We start from the raw sequence: 16,760 nt of genomic DNA, 5'->3' as shown, positions 1-16,760 counted from the left end.
TTTTGCCTGTGAGCTCTCAACACTTGCTCAGCTTTCTCCTTTCTTTCTCTTCTGCATGAAGACCACAAAAGTAAGCTTTCTTTAAACCTGGCCTTGACCCAGAGTCTCTCGATGGGGCTGAAGCCAACTGCTTCCTGGAAAATGATGAAGCCCCCCAGTCCTTGGGACAGACACGCTTTGCAGCACCAAAGGCACCAAAAGGTTGAATTTTTCGAATACAGAAAAGAGCAGATGCTTCAAAAATTCTCTCCTCTGGGCTTATTCTGAAGGTACAGCTGCTGCTATGCATCCCTTCCCCATCCCTGTAGTTTCTTGCATTGGGCCAATTGTAGAAGACCAGAGACTCAGTTCATCAGCCTGAGTCAGAGAAATCCCAGGAAGCCTCTGTCTGTCTCTCTGACTTGTCTTGGGGTCTAAAGTCTCTCCCTTTCCCCTTCTTTGCATCAAATATAAGGGAGAGTGCTATGTGTAATAGACAGATCATCAGATATCCTTTGCCTGTCTTCATGTTGGCTCAACTCATCTAGCACTGCTTTCCATATTTGATCATCACAACAAGAGTGGAATGACTCAGCTCTTACCTGAGTTTATATATACATAAAAATAGAGCAAGTCACTGGAATGAAGTAACTTTGACTGAGACAGAAAATAGGGACATCATTTCATGGAGAATGCTGGCTAATGCAGCCCAGAACATGTTCACCTTTAGGACTGTTTTGCATTCAAACTAAGGTAAAGTCCTCTGGATAGATCCCATCACAGACAATGACACATCTGCAGGGCGAGTCCTCCCTTCACATTTATTATCTCACTGTACCTTCAGAACACATGGGTCGATTTAGAAGACATCAGCCATATTTGGGGTCATCCGCTCCTTTTTGCTTTGGACTCCAAATGATTTTCTCAACCTTCCACGTCATTTATAGAAGCACACATTTTTTTTCTGAATAAACATTTTTTTGCATCATCCTAAACATCAACCTAGACCCCATGGGACAATCTACTCTTAATAAGAATATTTGAAGAAAATGCCTTAGGTTCTAAAGGAGGCATTTTTAAAAACATTTTAAGTAGCATCAACCTCACTGGAATAAGTATGTGGCCTTACAAGCTGACTACTTTGAAGGGAAATGTTCATTTGGATAGAGTTTTGGTATCATTTTTTAAAACAATTAAAAAATCATAACCACTAGAGAAAGACCATCTCTGTATAACTCCACTCATATGCGGAAGTTAAATATGTAGACAAAGAGAACAGATTAGTGGTTACCAGGGGAAAGGGGGGGGGGGGGTGGGGAGTGGCCACAAAGGGTGAAGTGGTGCACCTACAACATGACTCACAAATAATGTACAACTGAACCTTCACAAGGGTGTAAACTATCATAATCTCAATAAAAAGTTTAAAAAAATCATAACCACCATAAATCAATGATACAGGTATCTCATTATATTGCACACCTTGCATATTTGCCCATCTAAGATGTATCTAGCATTATTTAAATGTCACAATCTAACATTTTGGTCTCCTGGCTTAGTCTCACTTTCCTTGCCAATATGTGACACTTTACAACTAATATCAATTCCAGAAGGCATCCTGTTTTCCCCATTGCCTAAATTATTAATATGTCCAGGGAAGAAAGCTAGCATCGACCCTTTCAGCAGCTCTGCTATGCCTTAAGTCAATACAAATACGTATTATTGAGCCTCAGGTCCATTTCCCACAAGGTATCCTGTTTTGGAAGAAGCTAATTTGTTTCTATCTGTAGGGGAACAGATAGTGCAGTGACCAAAACAATTGTCTGGAAGATAAGGGGTAGAGTTTGAAGTCCTAATACTGCCACCAAGACCACCATCAAAGCTTTCCTTATCTCAGTCTCCTCGACTGTACAAGCAAAGGACTGGGATTGGGACCTTCAAGATCCCTTCCATTTCAGGATCCAGGGCCAAAGTGCCCCTCTTAATGTGGAGATGCAGGGGGCCCTGTAACTAGAAATCTAAACAAGAATTTTCCACCCCAGGTTGACATGGCCCTGGAGCAGTCTCCTTTTAATCCATTCCGGTGGCTACATTGTATGAGCTGCTAGGAGAAGGTCCATTGTAATCATAAGGCCAGAGCTCCCATTCTCTCCTCAGGTTCACTGTTAAACCCTCCCTGGCTAATTTTGAAGCAGGTAAAGAGAAGAAACTCAGTACTGAGAAAGTCCCTACTCAATTCAGGTAGGAGAGAACCAATCAAAAGGACAAACAATGTCCTGGGTGTGTCCTCTGAGCTCTGTGGTACGAAACCCCATGTAAGGTAAGCGTTGGTGTTCTCCTTGCACCTGATGAGACAAACCAGGCTTTCGGAAGTTAAAGAACTTGATTAGGGGCCTTGCTTCTTCTTTGTGTGTGGTTCACGAATTGTGTCCCTCCAGAGGCTGCACCGAAGAGTGGCTTGGAAGGGTTTTAGAGACCCCAAAACCTCCGTCAACTCCCTCAACGTCACACAAACAAATACACACTCTTGGCCATCAAAAATGAGGTGCTTCTTGCACAAACTCAGTTTCTAAACAACCTCCACGTCCTCACTTCTGTCACGTTGACATTCCTAAGCTCCTTCATATAGAAATCCTGGTGTCTCCACTACCTAAATCAGATGACACAGAGTTCTCCTTTAAAAACAACAAAAGAGCAAATTCCTGAGCAGCTTCTCAGACTGAAACACAGTGGGGTGGGGCCCAGAGTCTGCACTTTTAACTGGGAAGCCAGGTAGCTCTTTGAACAGGTCCATCTCCAAAGCCAGTGAGTCCTACTGTGCATGCTGTAAACATCCCCAGTTGATTCGTGTGTACATAAAGTTTGAGAAGGCCGCAGAAATAGAAGAACGAGGCCTAACCATAATCGGTCATTTGAACTCCCATCTTCCTCAACACAGGGGAGAAGGAAATGCATGTTCCTACAGCATCTACCCTATGCCGTTGATTTATTAGGCACACTTTATAAACAAGGCTAGTTATTTCTTTTTAAGGTTCGCCAAAGTATATTAGGTTGAGCAGTTTGCTCAAATTAAGATTGCATAATTTGTTTAAATTAACAGACTTCAAAGGGACAGAGCAAGGATTTTAACTCCAAGTGACTCTCACTGCATTCCCCCTGACTGTTCCACAATGAGCCAGACAAAAGGAGGCTTCAGTCAAGGGGAACTGGTTTTTATACATGAAAACCCTGCAGTGGACTCACTAACCTGACCCCCTGTGCAGGAAAAGAGTTAACTCAGCAGGCCTGGTTGTTCAAACCTTGCACATTCCCAAGAAATGCCCATTTTGGTGGCTGGCCCTTGGCTGGCTCCTGTGAATTAAGCTCTTGGGGAGTTCCAACTGATAAGAGAGCTTTTCATGCTTGGGATCTTGATACTTACAAGATCGTCTAGATAGTGTAAGTGGTGTGATTTATGGTGAACATCTGATCTCCCTCTAGGGTTCTGGGCTTTAGAAATTGTGTTCCCATGTGCTTATGTGACTGACCCGAGGCATTTTTATCAAGGGTCTGTCACATAGGCACATGGGAACACAATTTCTAAAGCCCAGACCCCTAGAGGGGCTTGTGGAAGCTTGTGCCTAGTTTCCTCTGGACTTGGCCCCATGCATCTTTTCCTCTACTGATTTTGCTTTGCACAAACCGTAACCATGAGTATAACTACTTCTGAGTCTTGTGAGTTCTTCTAGTGAATCTCTGAAGCAAGAGGTGGTCTTGGGGACCCTCAACACATCCTTCTTCCCTCTAAGAGGCTGCTTTCTTACCTCAAAGCCTAGTAGGAAAGAGCTTTTCCACCTCATCAGGTCGTATAAGATCTTTCAGTATCACCATGGTTAGCTACTCCAGTATCCCACGGAGTCAATGTCTCTTCAATACCTTCAAGTGTGTCTCGGCCCTTGGCCAAGTGATTGACTCCAGCCCCACAGGTGTGTTGCAGCCTGCACAGACTGCAACCTGGCCATCACCGCCTTCATTCCAGACACTATTCTCTAGGAATGAAGCCTAAGATCCTATCCTAGCTATATTTGTAGTCACTTTGTATCTTTAACTTACTAAATAATAAGATACTCGAGAGGTTTTTTTGTTTTTTGTTTTGTTTTTTCTTATGCTGTGCTACAGATCCACAATCTAATTTCTTTTAAAATTCTCCTTGGGTCACCTGAGCAAAGGTGTGGACACCATCAACACTTATCTTGGAAGAGTAGATTCATAGTTCATCTGTCAATATTTTTTGGATTTTGACGAGTGGATGAGAGAGAAAAGATTGGAAATGTCCAAACAGAGCTTTTATCAGACAACTAAGGGTAAACATGAAACACTCCACAGAGAACTAGAAATAAAAAAATGTTTACAGAGTAACGTAGTTCCTGTTTCTGATCCTAACTCCAACTGACACTGAGCTAAAATGTATTTTGGTCGGCGACGTTTGCGAGCGTCTAGCCCCGGGTGCCTTTGTTTTGCCTCTAAACAAAGGCATAACCTTCTTTGCTGAGGTGAACTTGACTTGGCACTGCTTCTATATTTGTTCAAGCTCAGTGCCTTCCAGACCTGCTTCCTCTCCTCTCTGCAGCTCTGGGACAACCTTTGCCTAGCATCACCGCTGGGTCTCTGGTGTTCTCTCTCTGGGGCCCCTGTGGTTGAAAGGCACTTCTCATTGGACTGCAAAGTTTCCTTCCTGGCTTTCAGGCCATCTTGTACTTGTTTTGAATATGTCTTTGACTCTTTTCTAGTGGACCTTATGACTTGGTAGTGATTCCAGCTGGTAGGAAGCTATTTCAATCCTGATTCAATTCACTAGGATATTTGTGATCCCTCTAAGTCTCAGATCATGTGAAAGCTCTTGATCATGCCTCATGTCCTTTCATTTGAAAAATTGCTAATTATGTCAGGACTAGAGACCCTGATATCAAGACTTCCCCTACTGGTGTGTTGGTCCATTCAAAGACACCCTTTAGGCTAATTGTTTAGAGAGCTATTCGTTTGCTTAATGTAGCTCATCTCTTCTCATCTTTTCCCTGACAATTTGCAATAGAAGAGCAGGGGCAGATTTCAGGGAAGCAGATTTTAAGCTCCAACTTCAAGCACGGGGATCTAACACAAGTAAAACTAGGCCAAAAATGGTCCATTAGGATTCCACTAAAAAGATACAGAGATGTGTTCATCTCTTGTGCATCAGTAGATTTTCAAACTGGGAGAAGAGAGTAGCATTTAAGTGTTATAGGAGAAAGAAGGAATGGTTTGGGGAGAAGGTTGGTGAAACAGAGGGTCCAGAATATGGAATGGGGCAGAACTGAGGAAATAAAAGTGTTCCTAAAGACCATGAATTGGATTCTTTTTAATATTCTCGGAGAGACATAAAGAATGGAATTCCTTTTTAGTGAGTTTTTGTGTTTGGATTGTCCTTCTTTAAATAAGGCACCACTGTCACACATACCAAGCGAGCCACTTACTCAATAGACTTGTTATATTGCAACACACACGTGCCTGGAAACAGCCACCGTGGAAATCGTCGTTGGAGCACGAACACAGGATTTACATTGGGAATCACAGGATCTTGGTTAGCTTGGCTAGTTGTTTCAGTCCTCTGGTCTCTTCATTCTCTTGTGAGAAAATTAAGAGTGTGCAGAACAGATCTAAAATTGTTTCTGCCACCATTCTATGTTCTTATCAGACTGTTTATTTCCTCGGTGAGAGATAACATTGTACATACATGTAAAATATACCAGAAGTTTAGAGGAATGTACCAAAAGTTTCTTGGAATCCACTTGTTTAGTCACCATAGGGAAGGATAAAAAGTGTGCATAAAAACATCAATGGAGTGGATGCAGTGTGTTGGGAATGAAGTTTCTGGGAGTTAATTCTAACAGAGATTATGTTTGTACCTCTCAACCTGTTATCCTCCAAATGTGCAATCCTGCTTCAGGATCTATGTGGCACGGTGCTGGACTCACATGAAGACAGCAAGGGGAAAAATCATGGTGCAATATTCTCTACTAGATGTGATTTCCATGGTGGAACAAAAGTGAGTAACAAAGCTGTGTGTGCAGAAGTCCAGGATTTCTGCAAATCATAGATATGGGAACCAGGAGCGAATAAAAGGAACCAGGAATTTAGTTACCCAGGGTTCATGGCAAGCCAAAAGTGATCAAGTAAAATGGTCAAGAAACTGGAAGAAAATGTTAGGTTATAGAAGTTGATTTAGACAAAAGCTGGGAGAATAGAGAGAAGTGACGTGCAAAGGAATGCCATGGCGTGGACTGGAGGTGTGTTCAATCGAGGGTGCTGAGTAAAGAAAACCTTCCACCAGGTGGAGTCCTGAGGAAACACCTCTGTTACAAAATACTGATCCCAGCATGTGCCTCTTCGGTTAAAAATTAGGAGAGAGCCTCAGAGAATATTATTCAGCCTCAAGAAGGAAGGAAATTCTGACTCCTGCTACAGCATGGATGAACCTTGAGGATGTTATGCTCAGTGAAATAAGCCAGTCGCCAAAGAAAAATATTGATGGTATTGCTGGGAATTTGGCTTCCTCACTTTTGTGATGATCCACTCAGCAAACAGTAGATGATTTAACCGAAGATTTTTATGTTCATAGAGTAAATTCTATGGTGCATATACTTAGTAAATCAAATAATTCTGATTAAAAGAAAAATGTGTTGGAGCCTAGAATATAGTTTCAAGACGGTAAAACTTTCCTTTACTGTCTATATTACCCACCCATATCACATTATGCCATATGTGCATATAGATTATGTAAAGTCAGGATGGATTTAGGGCATGAATTGAGTGGAGATTAAATAAATAATTCCCTGAGTACATTCTACAAGTGAGAGAACTCCTGTGTATTATAGTATTGAGAATTTCTATGAAAAAGTAACAAACATGAACTCTCTCGCTCAGTAATATTGTTCTTGATTCATCTATTTTTTATGAAGGTCATTTTGTCCAATTATTCAAACTGAAGTTTCATACTATTCTAAAAACTCCCCTGTAGATTACTTTGGAAAACTGCTGATTATTGTAAATGTGGATTCAGACTCAAGGTCTACTGAAGCTCTGTTGAAACCTAGGTGAAACCCCCAGGTTTGTCAGGGACACTATCAAGTATCTACATTAGCAAATTAGAATTAACAAATTTTCACTGAAAATGAGCAGTGAAAGGATATTTTGCTCCTAACTGGAAAACTATTTGCTTGTCTAAAGGGAAATATTCCATTATCTCTCCTTAGCCACCAGTGTATTCTTTGAAGACAGGTCCTCAGAAAATTACTTTATACTCATCTTCCTTCTCATTTCTCACCCATCTCCAGTCTCCCACAGTAATATTATATATAGTGAAGAGCATTACATAATGTCCAGTTAGAGTTATTATGGATTTTACATTTTTAAATTTTTCTAATGAAAACAATGGTGTGTTAAAATAATGCTGGGAAGTGATTTCAACATCTTTCCTCTTTTTATTTGAGGAAGATTAGCCCTGAGCTAACATCTGCTGCCAATCCTCCTTTTTTTTGCTGAGGAAGACTGGCCCTGAGCTAACATCTGTGCCCATCTTCCTCTACTTTATATGTGGGACGCCTACCACAGCATGGCTTGCCAAGCAGTGCCATGTCCGCACTAGGGATCTGAACTGGTGAACCCTGGGCTGCCGAAGCAGAACGTGTGCACTTAACCGCTGTGCCACCAGGCCGGCCCCCTCAACATCTTGCAGCCCAATTATTTTTAATATACCATACAAAAATTTTATTTTAGGCATTGAATCAAACTAATTGTGATTTTGCATTGGGGTGATCAGTCTGTTAATGAATATGTAAGTTACAAACTGGATTTTCTCCCGCATTTCTGAAAAAGACATCCACCCAGAGTTCTACTGATATTAAATCATATTAATTGAACAACTGTTTCATTAGCTCAACTGCCATAAAATGGTGGCTCACATTTTCAAATATATATTTACTATGTGGATTATCATCTCTGACACTCTAATATTGAGAGGCAGTGGAGGAGAGTGTCTGAGAAGATGCACAGATGTACCTGGAATGAACAGTCTTCTCACAACCTGTGAGGCCGAGGTACTGGTGGTAGGATGGGCAATGTAGGCAAAGAGGTCAGATGACTTCTTTGAGTTCAAAGATCCACTGGTGATAAATACAAAGTTTCTAAAGTACCTGGGTTTTCAACCACCAGAACAGTTTCCAGTTTGATGAAGTGTTTCCAGATGAATAAGGCAGCAATTGAGAGGAGATAACTTAACCTACACTGCAGCCAAAACTGCGTCTTTACAATCAATGTACGTAGGTGGACTTCATTGTCCTGTGAAAACCACAGTAGGAAGAAAGTTCACAAGAACCAAGGGCACATTCCCTTTGTACCCCAATAAATAATGCAGGTAAATGGTCAACTGGAATGGGTGATGGGCAGAAATTTGGGGAAAAGGAAAGGAGCAATGGAAATATTAAATGAGATAGTTTTGTGTGCCCAATTCTGCCTATTTCCATTAAATGGAATACTCTGTTACCATACAAACCCAAGGCACTCTTAGGATGGAATCGATGACCTGGAAAAGTAAACAGGGCAGATTATTTCGTTCAAAAATTAAACCTATTCCATTCCCTATCTAATCCATCAGGAACTGAGAAACAGATTAACTTTTATTGAGTCTGCCTTTTTTTTCTTTTAATTGGAAATCCACATTTTACTATATTTTTATAGCAGAAATAATGTATGACATGTAAGTGGAAGTAGATAAGCAAGGGCTAGTCAATGTGGCCCTTTCTCCTTTACCTTCTACTCCACCAAGGGTAGTTAGTCAGCTGTGACGTTAATCTATTGTCTCAACATCACCAGGGAAGAAGGTTTTACTGATTCCTGTTCTTAAAGGATCCCAAATTCCAAAAAGTTGTCTGCATTATCATATTGTCTGGGGATTCAGGTCTCTCCTGCTGCACTGCTATAACAAGCCGGTGCTCCCTGGAGCTCAATTATTGGTTAAACCTCCCCTCCCCACCAACCAAAGCACCTGCTAAGGAAACACAAGGGTCAGTTTTCCAGACGACGTAAGAAACTGAAGGGGAGGAAAAACTATTCCTCTACCCTCTAGCTTCTTCTGTCTGGTCTAAGAATTAAACTGGCATGAGATAGAATAACAGGAGAAAATCGAACAAATTTAATAACATGCATACGTGGGAGAAACCCAGGAAAATGAACTAACTCACCAAAATAGCCGAAGCCACCATTTTAAGTACTATCTTCAGCTAAAGACAAAGGAGGATGTTGGGGGCAGTGGTTTGGGACTTAAGAGGGGAAGAAAGCAATTCACGTGGAGATGGAAAAGCAAATGTTTAGTAAACAATTCCTTTCCATGAGAGAAAAGGGAATAACAGGGAGAATAAGAAAATTGCTATTCTGATTTTGTATAAATGTGCACAGATCTTGCAGCATGCAGTTTTGTACAAAGCTATTAGAAAGCAAAGGCAACCACAGGTGCAGTTACCAGACCGCAGGCTTGACCTGCTGTTTCTAATGCCCGTGTTTTATAGGTGGACACGTGTTCCCGAAATTGGGTTTGCCTGGAGCTTTACCTATTTCCTGGTATGTTTTGCAGTCTCTGATTGCACATACATTTGTTAAGGCCTGACGAAGAAAAAAATTCTCTCACATAGCTAGAAAAAATTAAAATTCCTTCCCACCTTCTTGAAAAAGAGTTCCCCTGAGGAGAATTTTGTAAATTCCTAATAAAAATATATATCAAGCAAAGATCAAGGGGTGGTAAACCATTATGTGAAAATTTAATGGGCAAATTGAATAAAGTAGTATTGGATTATAACTGAAATTATTAAATAAATATCCATGAGTCCATGTGCAGTATGAATGAAATGCTTGATAAATAGATAAGAATACACAAATCTCCCATGCAGAAGAATTCCAAATAATTTGTCTTACTCTATCCTCAGGGAGGTGGAGAATAACTCCCCACTCCCTAAGTGTGACTTCCTTCCAGAGAGTACAGTATGGGTAAGAGTTTAAAAAAAAAAGTTGGGGCTGGCCTGGTGGCGGATATGGCACCACTTGGCAAGCCATGCTGTGGTAGGCATCCCACATATAAAATAGAGGAAGTTGGGCACGGATGTTAGCTCAGGGCCAGTCTTCCTCAGCAAAAAGAGGAGGATTGGTAGCAGATGTTAGCTCAGGGCTAATCTTCCTCAAAAAAAAAGAAAAGTCACTTTACAGTAGAGAAACCTGATAAACACCATCCCAGCCAGTGACCAAGGTCAACTTCAACACGAGTAAGTCATGTGTACACCCTTGACGTGGTATGGTGATGTGGCACACAGGTCTTCCTCTCCCGAACCCATAACCCCAGCCTCAACAAGAGAAAAACATCAGACAAATTCAAATTGACACACATTTTACAAAATAGCTGGCTAGCACTCCTCAGAGCGTCAAGGCCATCAAAAGCAAGGAAAGTCTGAAAAACTGTCACAGCCAAAAGGAGCCTAAGGAGACATGACAACTAAATCTAATGTAGTGTTTGGACAGGATCCTGGAACAGAAAAAGGACATTAGGGAAACACTAAGGAAATCTGAAAAGTGTATGGACTTTATTGATAGTGGTGCATTAATTGTGAGAAATGTGCCCTACTAATGCAAGTTGTTAATAATGTGGGAAATGGGATGTAGCATATGTGGGAACTGTCTGTATATCTTTGTAACTTTTCTGTAAATTTAAAAGTTTTCTGAAATAAGAAAGCTCATTTTTTAAAAAAAGGTTTAAAGGGAACTGGATATTCACATGGTGCCAAAATGCCACCCTGCAAAACTGCTGGTGTCCAGGTGTGGGGAATATAAACATATCATGGAGCGATCAGGCTCCCACCATCTTAACTGAGGGGTCAATCTCAGCATCTCCATGGGAGACACCCAAACACCATGGATCACTTAATATACTGAATCCACACAATACTTAGAAAAGGTTCATGACCGAAATGTTTACACTGAATCTATAAAGTCTTTAGAACTACTTCCAGGTGACAGGAAATATGGGAGACAGAGGGCAACTTAACATACCATGAGAAAACAATCAGACAAATCCAAAACACTCTAGCAAACAACTGATTTTTTTTTTTCACCAAGTCAGTATCACTAAAAAAAATGGTGAGAAAGGGGCCGGCCCAGGGGCACAGGGGTTAAGTGCGCATGTTCCACTTTGGTGGCCCGGGGTTCGCCAGTTTGGATCCCGGGTGTGGACATGGCACCGCTTGGCAAGTCAGCTGTGGTAGACGTCCCACATATAAAGTAGAGGAAGATGAGCATGGACGTTAGCTAAGGGCCAGTCTTCCTCAAAAAAAAAAAAAAAAATGGTGAGGTTGGGGGTACTGATGTAGACCTAAAGAGACAACCTTGAATAAATCCTGATTTGAACAGACCATCTATAAACCCTCTACTTGGAGGACAATTGGGAGAATTTAAATATGGCCTGTGTACCAGATGATATTCCGGAAACTATTTCACCATTAGATATGAAAATAGTAACGTGATTTTGGTCAAGATACCCTTAATTTTTTAAAGATATTTTTGGAATGAAATGTCATGATGTCTGTAATTCAAAAAATTAATTAAAACCTAGAACTCAATATGTAAAAAGTGCTAATATTGGTTAAATCTAGGTGATGCACACATGAGTGTATGAGTCAGCATTTGCTGTGTAACAAACCTCCCCAATGCTGAGTGACTTAAGAGACTAATAGTTTCTTCTCTCTCAGGTGTCTGTGGGTCATCTGGTGACCAGCTGGCCTAGACTGCACTTCCCTTTGCATGACTCTATATATTTCACACAGTCTTTGGATGAGCCGTGTAGCTGGGCCACTTTCTTCTTACAACTATGGCAGAAGCTGAAGCAGGCTCACCTCATCATACAAACATGTCACAAGCCTCTCCTATTGGCCAAGACAAGTGACATGACCAAGCCCAAGGTCAGTGGAATGGGGAAATAGACTTTGCCTCTGGTGGAAAAACCTACAAAATCATATGGCAAGGAGCATGGATACTGGGATGAGTGGCATTGTGAGCAATAACACATGGGGGATTATAATTTAATAATGGGGCTTTAATATACAATGCTCTAATTTTTTCTGTATGCTTGGAAATTTTCATGAATCCAAACCCCTCTCTTCCCTAAAAATAAGACCTCTTCTAATTGTTGTTACTACTCTGTGAACCTCTTCTAATTCTGCTTTACTGGTTAAATTGTGGTTTTTCAAGCCTCAGTCCAACGGACCCTCCCCTAGAAATCTCCAGACTACCTCTTCTGTGCCCCTCCATCATGCTCTCACAGTAGCCCTGTTTAATTCTTTATCATAGTTCTTCCCAAGCTGTATTATATTTGCTTATTTTCTTGTCTATTTCCTAACAGGACAGAGCTCCTTGAAGCCGAGAATTGGGTCTTCCATGTCTGTCTGTGGGCAGAGGCTGACGTGCTACACGTTTAGTACAAGTCTGTAGAAGGAGTGTACCTATCACATTGCTCACTTGTCTGCATGATGGAGAAGTATATTTCCTCTTTTTTTCCATCCCTCAATATTCTAGAAAAGCTGGTAAATGAATATTCTTTTATAATGATGAAATAATTTTACCTCCTACACTGTCATTTATAAATTTCTTCTCAAACCAATTTTGAGATTTATCATTTATACTTACCTGTTCTATTAGCATGATCTCAGAGAAGTAAAGTTAAGGTTGATCTTTTTTTAGATCTCTTGATCCAAATTATTATAATGGTGGGTGGCATCAGCATGAAGGTCCATTTCTCTATAGTAGGCATTTCTATCCCCACAAAAGGAGATAAATTCAAAGGGCGTTTCATTTCTGAGTAGCCTTTTGACTTACAAGTTCAGTCTTCAAAGGGTGCTGTGAGCGAGACTGCTGAGGACCAATGCTGCCTGAAGATGCCCGGCACCCCTTAGCGCTTACCCCAAACTGAGCAAGCCTTGTGTGGTGGAAACGCGACCAAGGTCAGATTTTAATTTAGCAGTGAACATTGGCACTGGCCAATGCCCACAATATTTTGAAGAAATCAAGTCATTTTGAACAAATTGGGGGCAATGTATCTGATGGAAATCAGACTGGATCAAAGTGGACACTAATTTACCATTACATCCCCTTGTTCCTGTTTTCTTTGGTTTTCAACAGAGATTGTTTCTCTTCCTCTTCCTCCTCCTCCTTATTCTTATTCTTGTTTTCTTTAGGGGGGAGCTCTACATGTTTGTATCACTGCTACAGAACATTTACATTCATTCTTTCGTACTTAGATAGGAGTTATAAAAGGAACTGGACAAGGATGTGAATTCAACAGTTACTATTAATGGATGTAGACACAAATAAAGGCATTTGAAGACAGAACACTGAAACCTCTCTAATTATATCTGGTCTATGCTTATAACAATATTCATTTTATATATATTCCAAGTTGAAAAGAGCGTTATAAATAAAAAGTATTACAATAGTCTCCCCAATCATTTTGTTATAAAACCAAAATGTTAATTGGGTTTATGTGTGGGTTTTTTGGCTTTCTTATCTTGGAATTGACCATCTCTGGTATTTTCTTTCAGTTCTATGCCTCTAACATTCTGAGCAATTAAAAAAAAATGATTGTGAGAGCAAACTAAAAGAAAAGGAATATTTTCTGAAGTAGAAAATTGTTTTGTCTATAAAAGAGCAATCGCTTACTTAATCCCTATATGTCAAGCCATGATCAGAGAAGTAAAAGGGCCCAGGAGAAGCATTTGTGGTATTCAAAAAATGAAGAATTTAGACATGACAAGGAATCAATAAACTTGTTGGTGCTGTGGAGAAAGAAGAGATGTTAAGATGTGAATACGAATAACATTGAGCATTCCTTCAACAAGAGTTCGCAAAATGTATTGGGCACGGGCAGTACTGTGCAAAAACCCGCGTGGGTAAGCAAAAAGGAAGGAAGATGTCATTGTTGAGAGGCAGAAACTTACAATCTAGATGACCCTCGCTTTTCTAGAATCTTTCCCATCCATGACCCTTTTGTAGCTGGATAGTGCCTGGAAGGATATAGGGAAATAATTTATAGCTTTGCTTAAATTATTAATTCAACGTACCCCAGGGAAGCTAATGTTCATGACAAAGTTTAAGAGCAAATTATTGGGAGGCTGGATCCAGACTCAATTTCAATATGGTGGTGTAGAAAGCGCTGGGGCTTTGTTGATTTGCCAGAATCTGTTTGAACCAAGTATCAGCCCCACTGCACGGCTAACCATTTGACCTTCAGCAAGTTACATCTCTGAAACCAAATCCTTCATCTAGAACGGAGATATTGTAACACATGGATTATTATGGGAATTAAATGAAACAATGAAGATTTATGGCTATGTCCACTTTCAAGACAGTCAAATACAATACAGCATAGAAAGTGCTTGCACAAATGTTGACAAACTATGGCCTGTGAACCAAATTAATCACACTTACCACCTGTTTTAACAAAATGTGGGCATATTTACAAATACCGTTTTATTGGGACACAGCCACATCCATTGGTTCATGTATTGTTTATAGCACTTTCACACCACAACAGAGTCAAGTAGTTACATCAACAGAAACTATATAACCCACAGAGGCATCATAAGGTATTTTATATTTTTGAGGGAAACACAGAAATACTTGATCTCTGTCAGATGCCAGCAAACTCCTTGCTGGCGGTTGTTCCGAGTTTCAACATTGAGTCATGCTACCTTCCTTTCAGTGGTGTCAGAGCTTTGCAAAGCTGAGCACTGGGCGCTTGCTGTGTGAAAAATCAACTTGGAACAAGACACGACGGTGGGCGAGTGCAATCTGATTCCAAGGGTTATGAAGTCATGCAGTGCCCAACAGGCATACACATCCTTTTAGTAAGTAGTCACGGTCATTAAAGAATGAAATATGGCCAGCCCCAGTGGCCTAGTGGTTGAGTGTGGCATGCTCTGCTTCAGTGGCCTGGGTTCAGTTCCCGCACATGGACCTACACCACTCGTCTGTCACTGGCCATGCTGTGGTGGCAGCTCACATACAAAAATAGGAAAGATTAGCAACAGATATTAGCTCAGGGCAAAACTTCCTCAGCACACACACACAAAAAAATGAAATAAAAATATGCTTTTTTCCTTTCCATTTCATATATATTATTTTTAAGAATGTTTACTAAAATGTTAGTGTATACATTCTTCTTAAGTTGTTTGGACCAAAACTGCTAGGTCTTTCTTTTGCCCTAGAGGCATCATAAAGAAATTGCCAAGACACTAAGGACTCCACAACCTGACCTGAGGAGGACTGGGAACCCCTGGCCCAGTGGAATGTCACAAGGTCAGAGAACTAACCTTGACTGCTCTCTCTTGCCCTCTGTGTTCAACTTAAATCTTGCATGGTTTTCCATTGCCCAAGAAAATTGTTGCCTTGAAGAACCCATGAACATAGGTTTAAAAATATTGCCTTTTTGGAAAAATTACCTTGACCTTGAGAAACTACTGCAGTGAGTGCATGCCCTGCCACCCTGGGAGTGAGTGAGGATGCCCCTTTGGGGATTGCGTCTCCCTACATCACCAGCTTCGTCCTTTGGGAATTCCCTCACCCAACCTTAGCCAAGGGTCAGGCAGATGTCGAATCTGACCTAATTTTATTTGTCCTGTCTATGTTGCCTTTCAACTCTTCCCATCAGCTGCCAGCAGCCGTCATTTTATTTAGCCACTGGGAAAAGCTGGAGATTTGGAGCATTTTTCTTTCCTCTTTGAAGCCCACATCTGCTAGTTTGAAGCTTGGAGCTGCTTGGTCACAATGTAATCTTCAGCAGATAAAATGCAGGGTTAGCTTACCAAGTAAGTGTATTAGGGACAACATATAGTTATCTGCTTTGTTCCAAGCTAATGGAGTTTACACTGTTTTCCTCCTCTGTTGGTTATCACTTTAACCTCTTCATTTCTAATTTTCTGCTCTGTTATTATTAGGCTGGTCTAGAGACCCTTTACAGGCTATACTTGACGAATACTCATATACTAATTATTGTTACTTTCCTCTGGCAAGATACTAAAGGTTATTTTCATTCGGAATGTATTTTGTGGTTTAGCGACTCTGGCCTATTTACAATTCCAGACTTCCCTATTTGAGAGATGAGAATAATACTAATAATTTAACTGACAAAAATTCCAGCACTGATATGGATTTCTCTATTTTTATATTCCTGCGCAGAGGGATGCTTTATCTTGAGTCTTGATGGTACTAAAAATAGAAGCTTACCCGAGGCTATGTATGTCTTAGAAAGTAAATACACATAGAAATTAGATGAGAAAGCAATGGCTCCATATTCTGAAGGTAATAGCAGACCCTTCATTAAATATGGAACCATTAGTAGGCTAGCGTTGTTAGCTGACTGATTTTCAAGTCTCTGGACTGTGATCAAAATGCACAGTCAGTTCATGCTGTCCATACGATGACTTTGACCACAGGACAGCTCCCAAGACAAAATTCTGGAAGTTGGCTAAGCGCCATCTTGAGGATAAATTGAGCAATTCCCTGAATTCTGGACGTGGTTCCATCTCTAATCTCCCAGGTCTCAGAACCAGACTTCTGACTCCTGAGTCCAGCTGACCCCTGGTGGTCTGGTTCTCATGGGTCGTTCCTTCACGTTCCCCTGGGCTTGTATCCATTTTTAGTAACCTTCTCAGGGTCCACCTCTTCTCCTAGGACATGGC

At 40.8% G+C, this 16,760-nt stretch overlaps 1 protein-coding gene across 8 annotated transcripts in view; it reads left to right on the top strand.

Moving 5' to 3' along the window:
• Positions 1-13,462, top strand: part of PNPLA4 (patatin like phospholipase domain containing 4) — a 134,034-nt gene extending 120,572 nt beyond the window's left edge. For 5 of the 8 annotated variants that reach the window (XR_011536094.1, XR_011536097.1, XR_011536088.1 and 2 more), the window contains 2 exons: positions 11,778-11,987; positions 12,428-13,462. The gene's annotated coding sequence lies outside the window, so the exon portion shown is untranslated. Of the gene's footprint in view, positions 1-5,938; positions 6,038-11,777; positions 11,988-12,427 lie in introns of all 8 variants that reach the window. The other 3 variants (XR_011536096.1, XR_011536087.1, XR_011536085.1) reach the window with 1 other exon arrangement.
• The last annotated feature ends 3,298 nt before the right edge of the window (positions 13,463-16,760 follow it).

This window comes from Equus przewalskii, chromosome X, assembly GCF_037783145.1.
Source record: "Equus przewalskii isolate Varuska chromosome X, EquPr2, whole genome shotgun sequence".
In the NCBI taxonomy this organism is placed as follows: Eukaryota; Metazoa; Chordata; class Mammalia; order Perissodactyla; family Equidae; genus Equus; species Equus przewalskii.
This window is presented reverse-complemented; position numbering and strand designations above follow the sequence as displayed.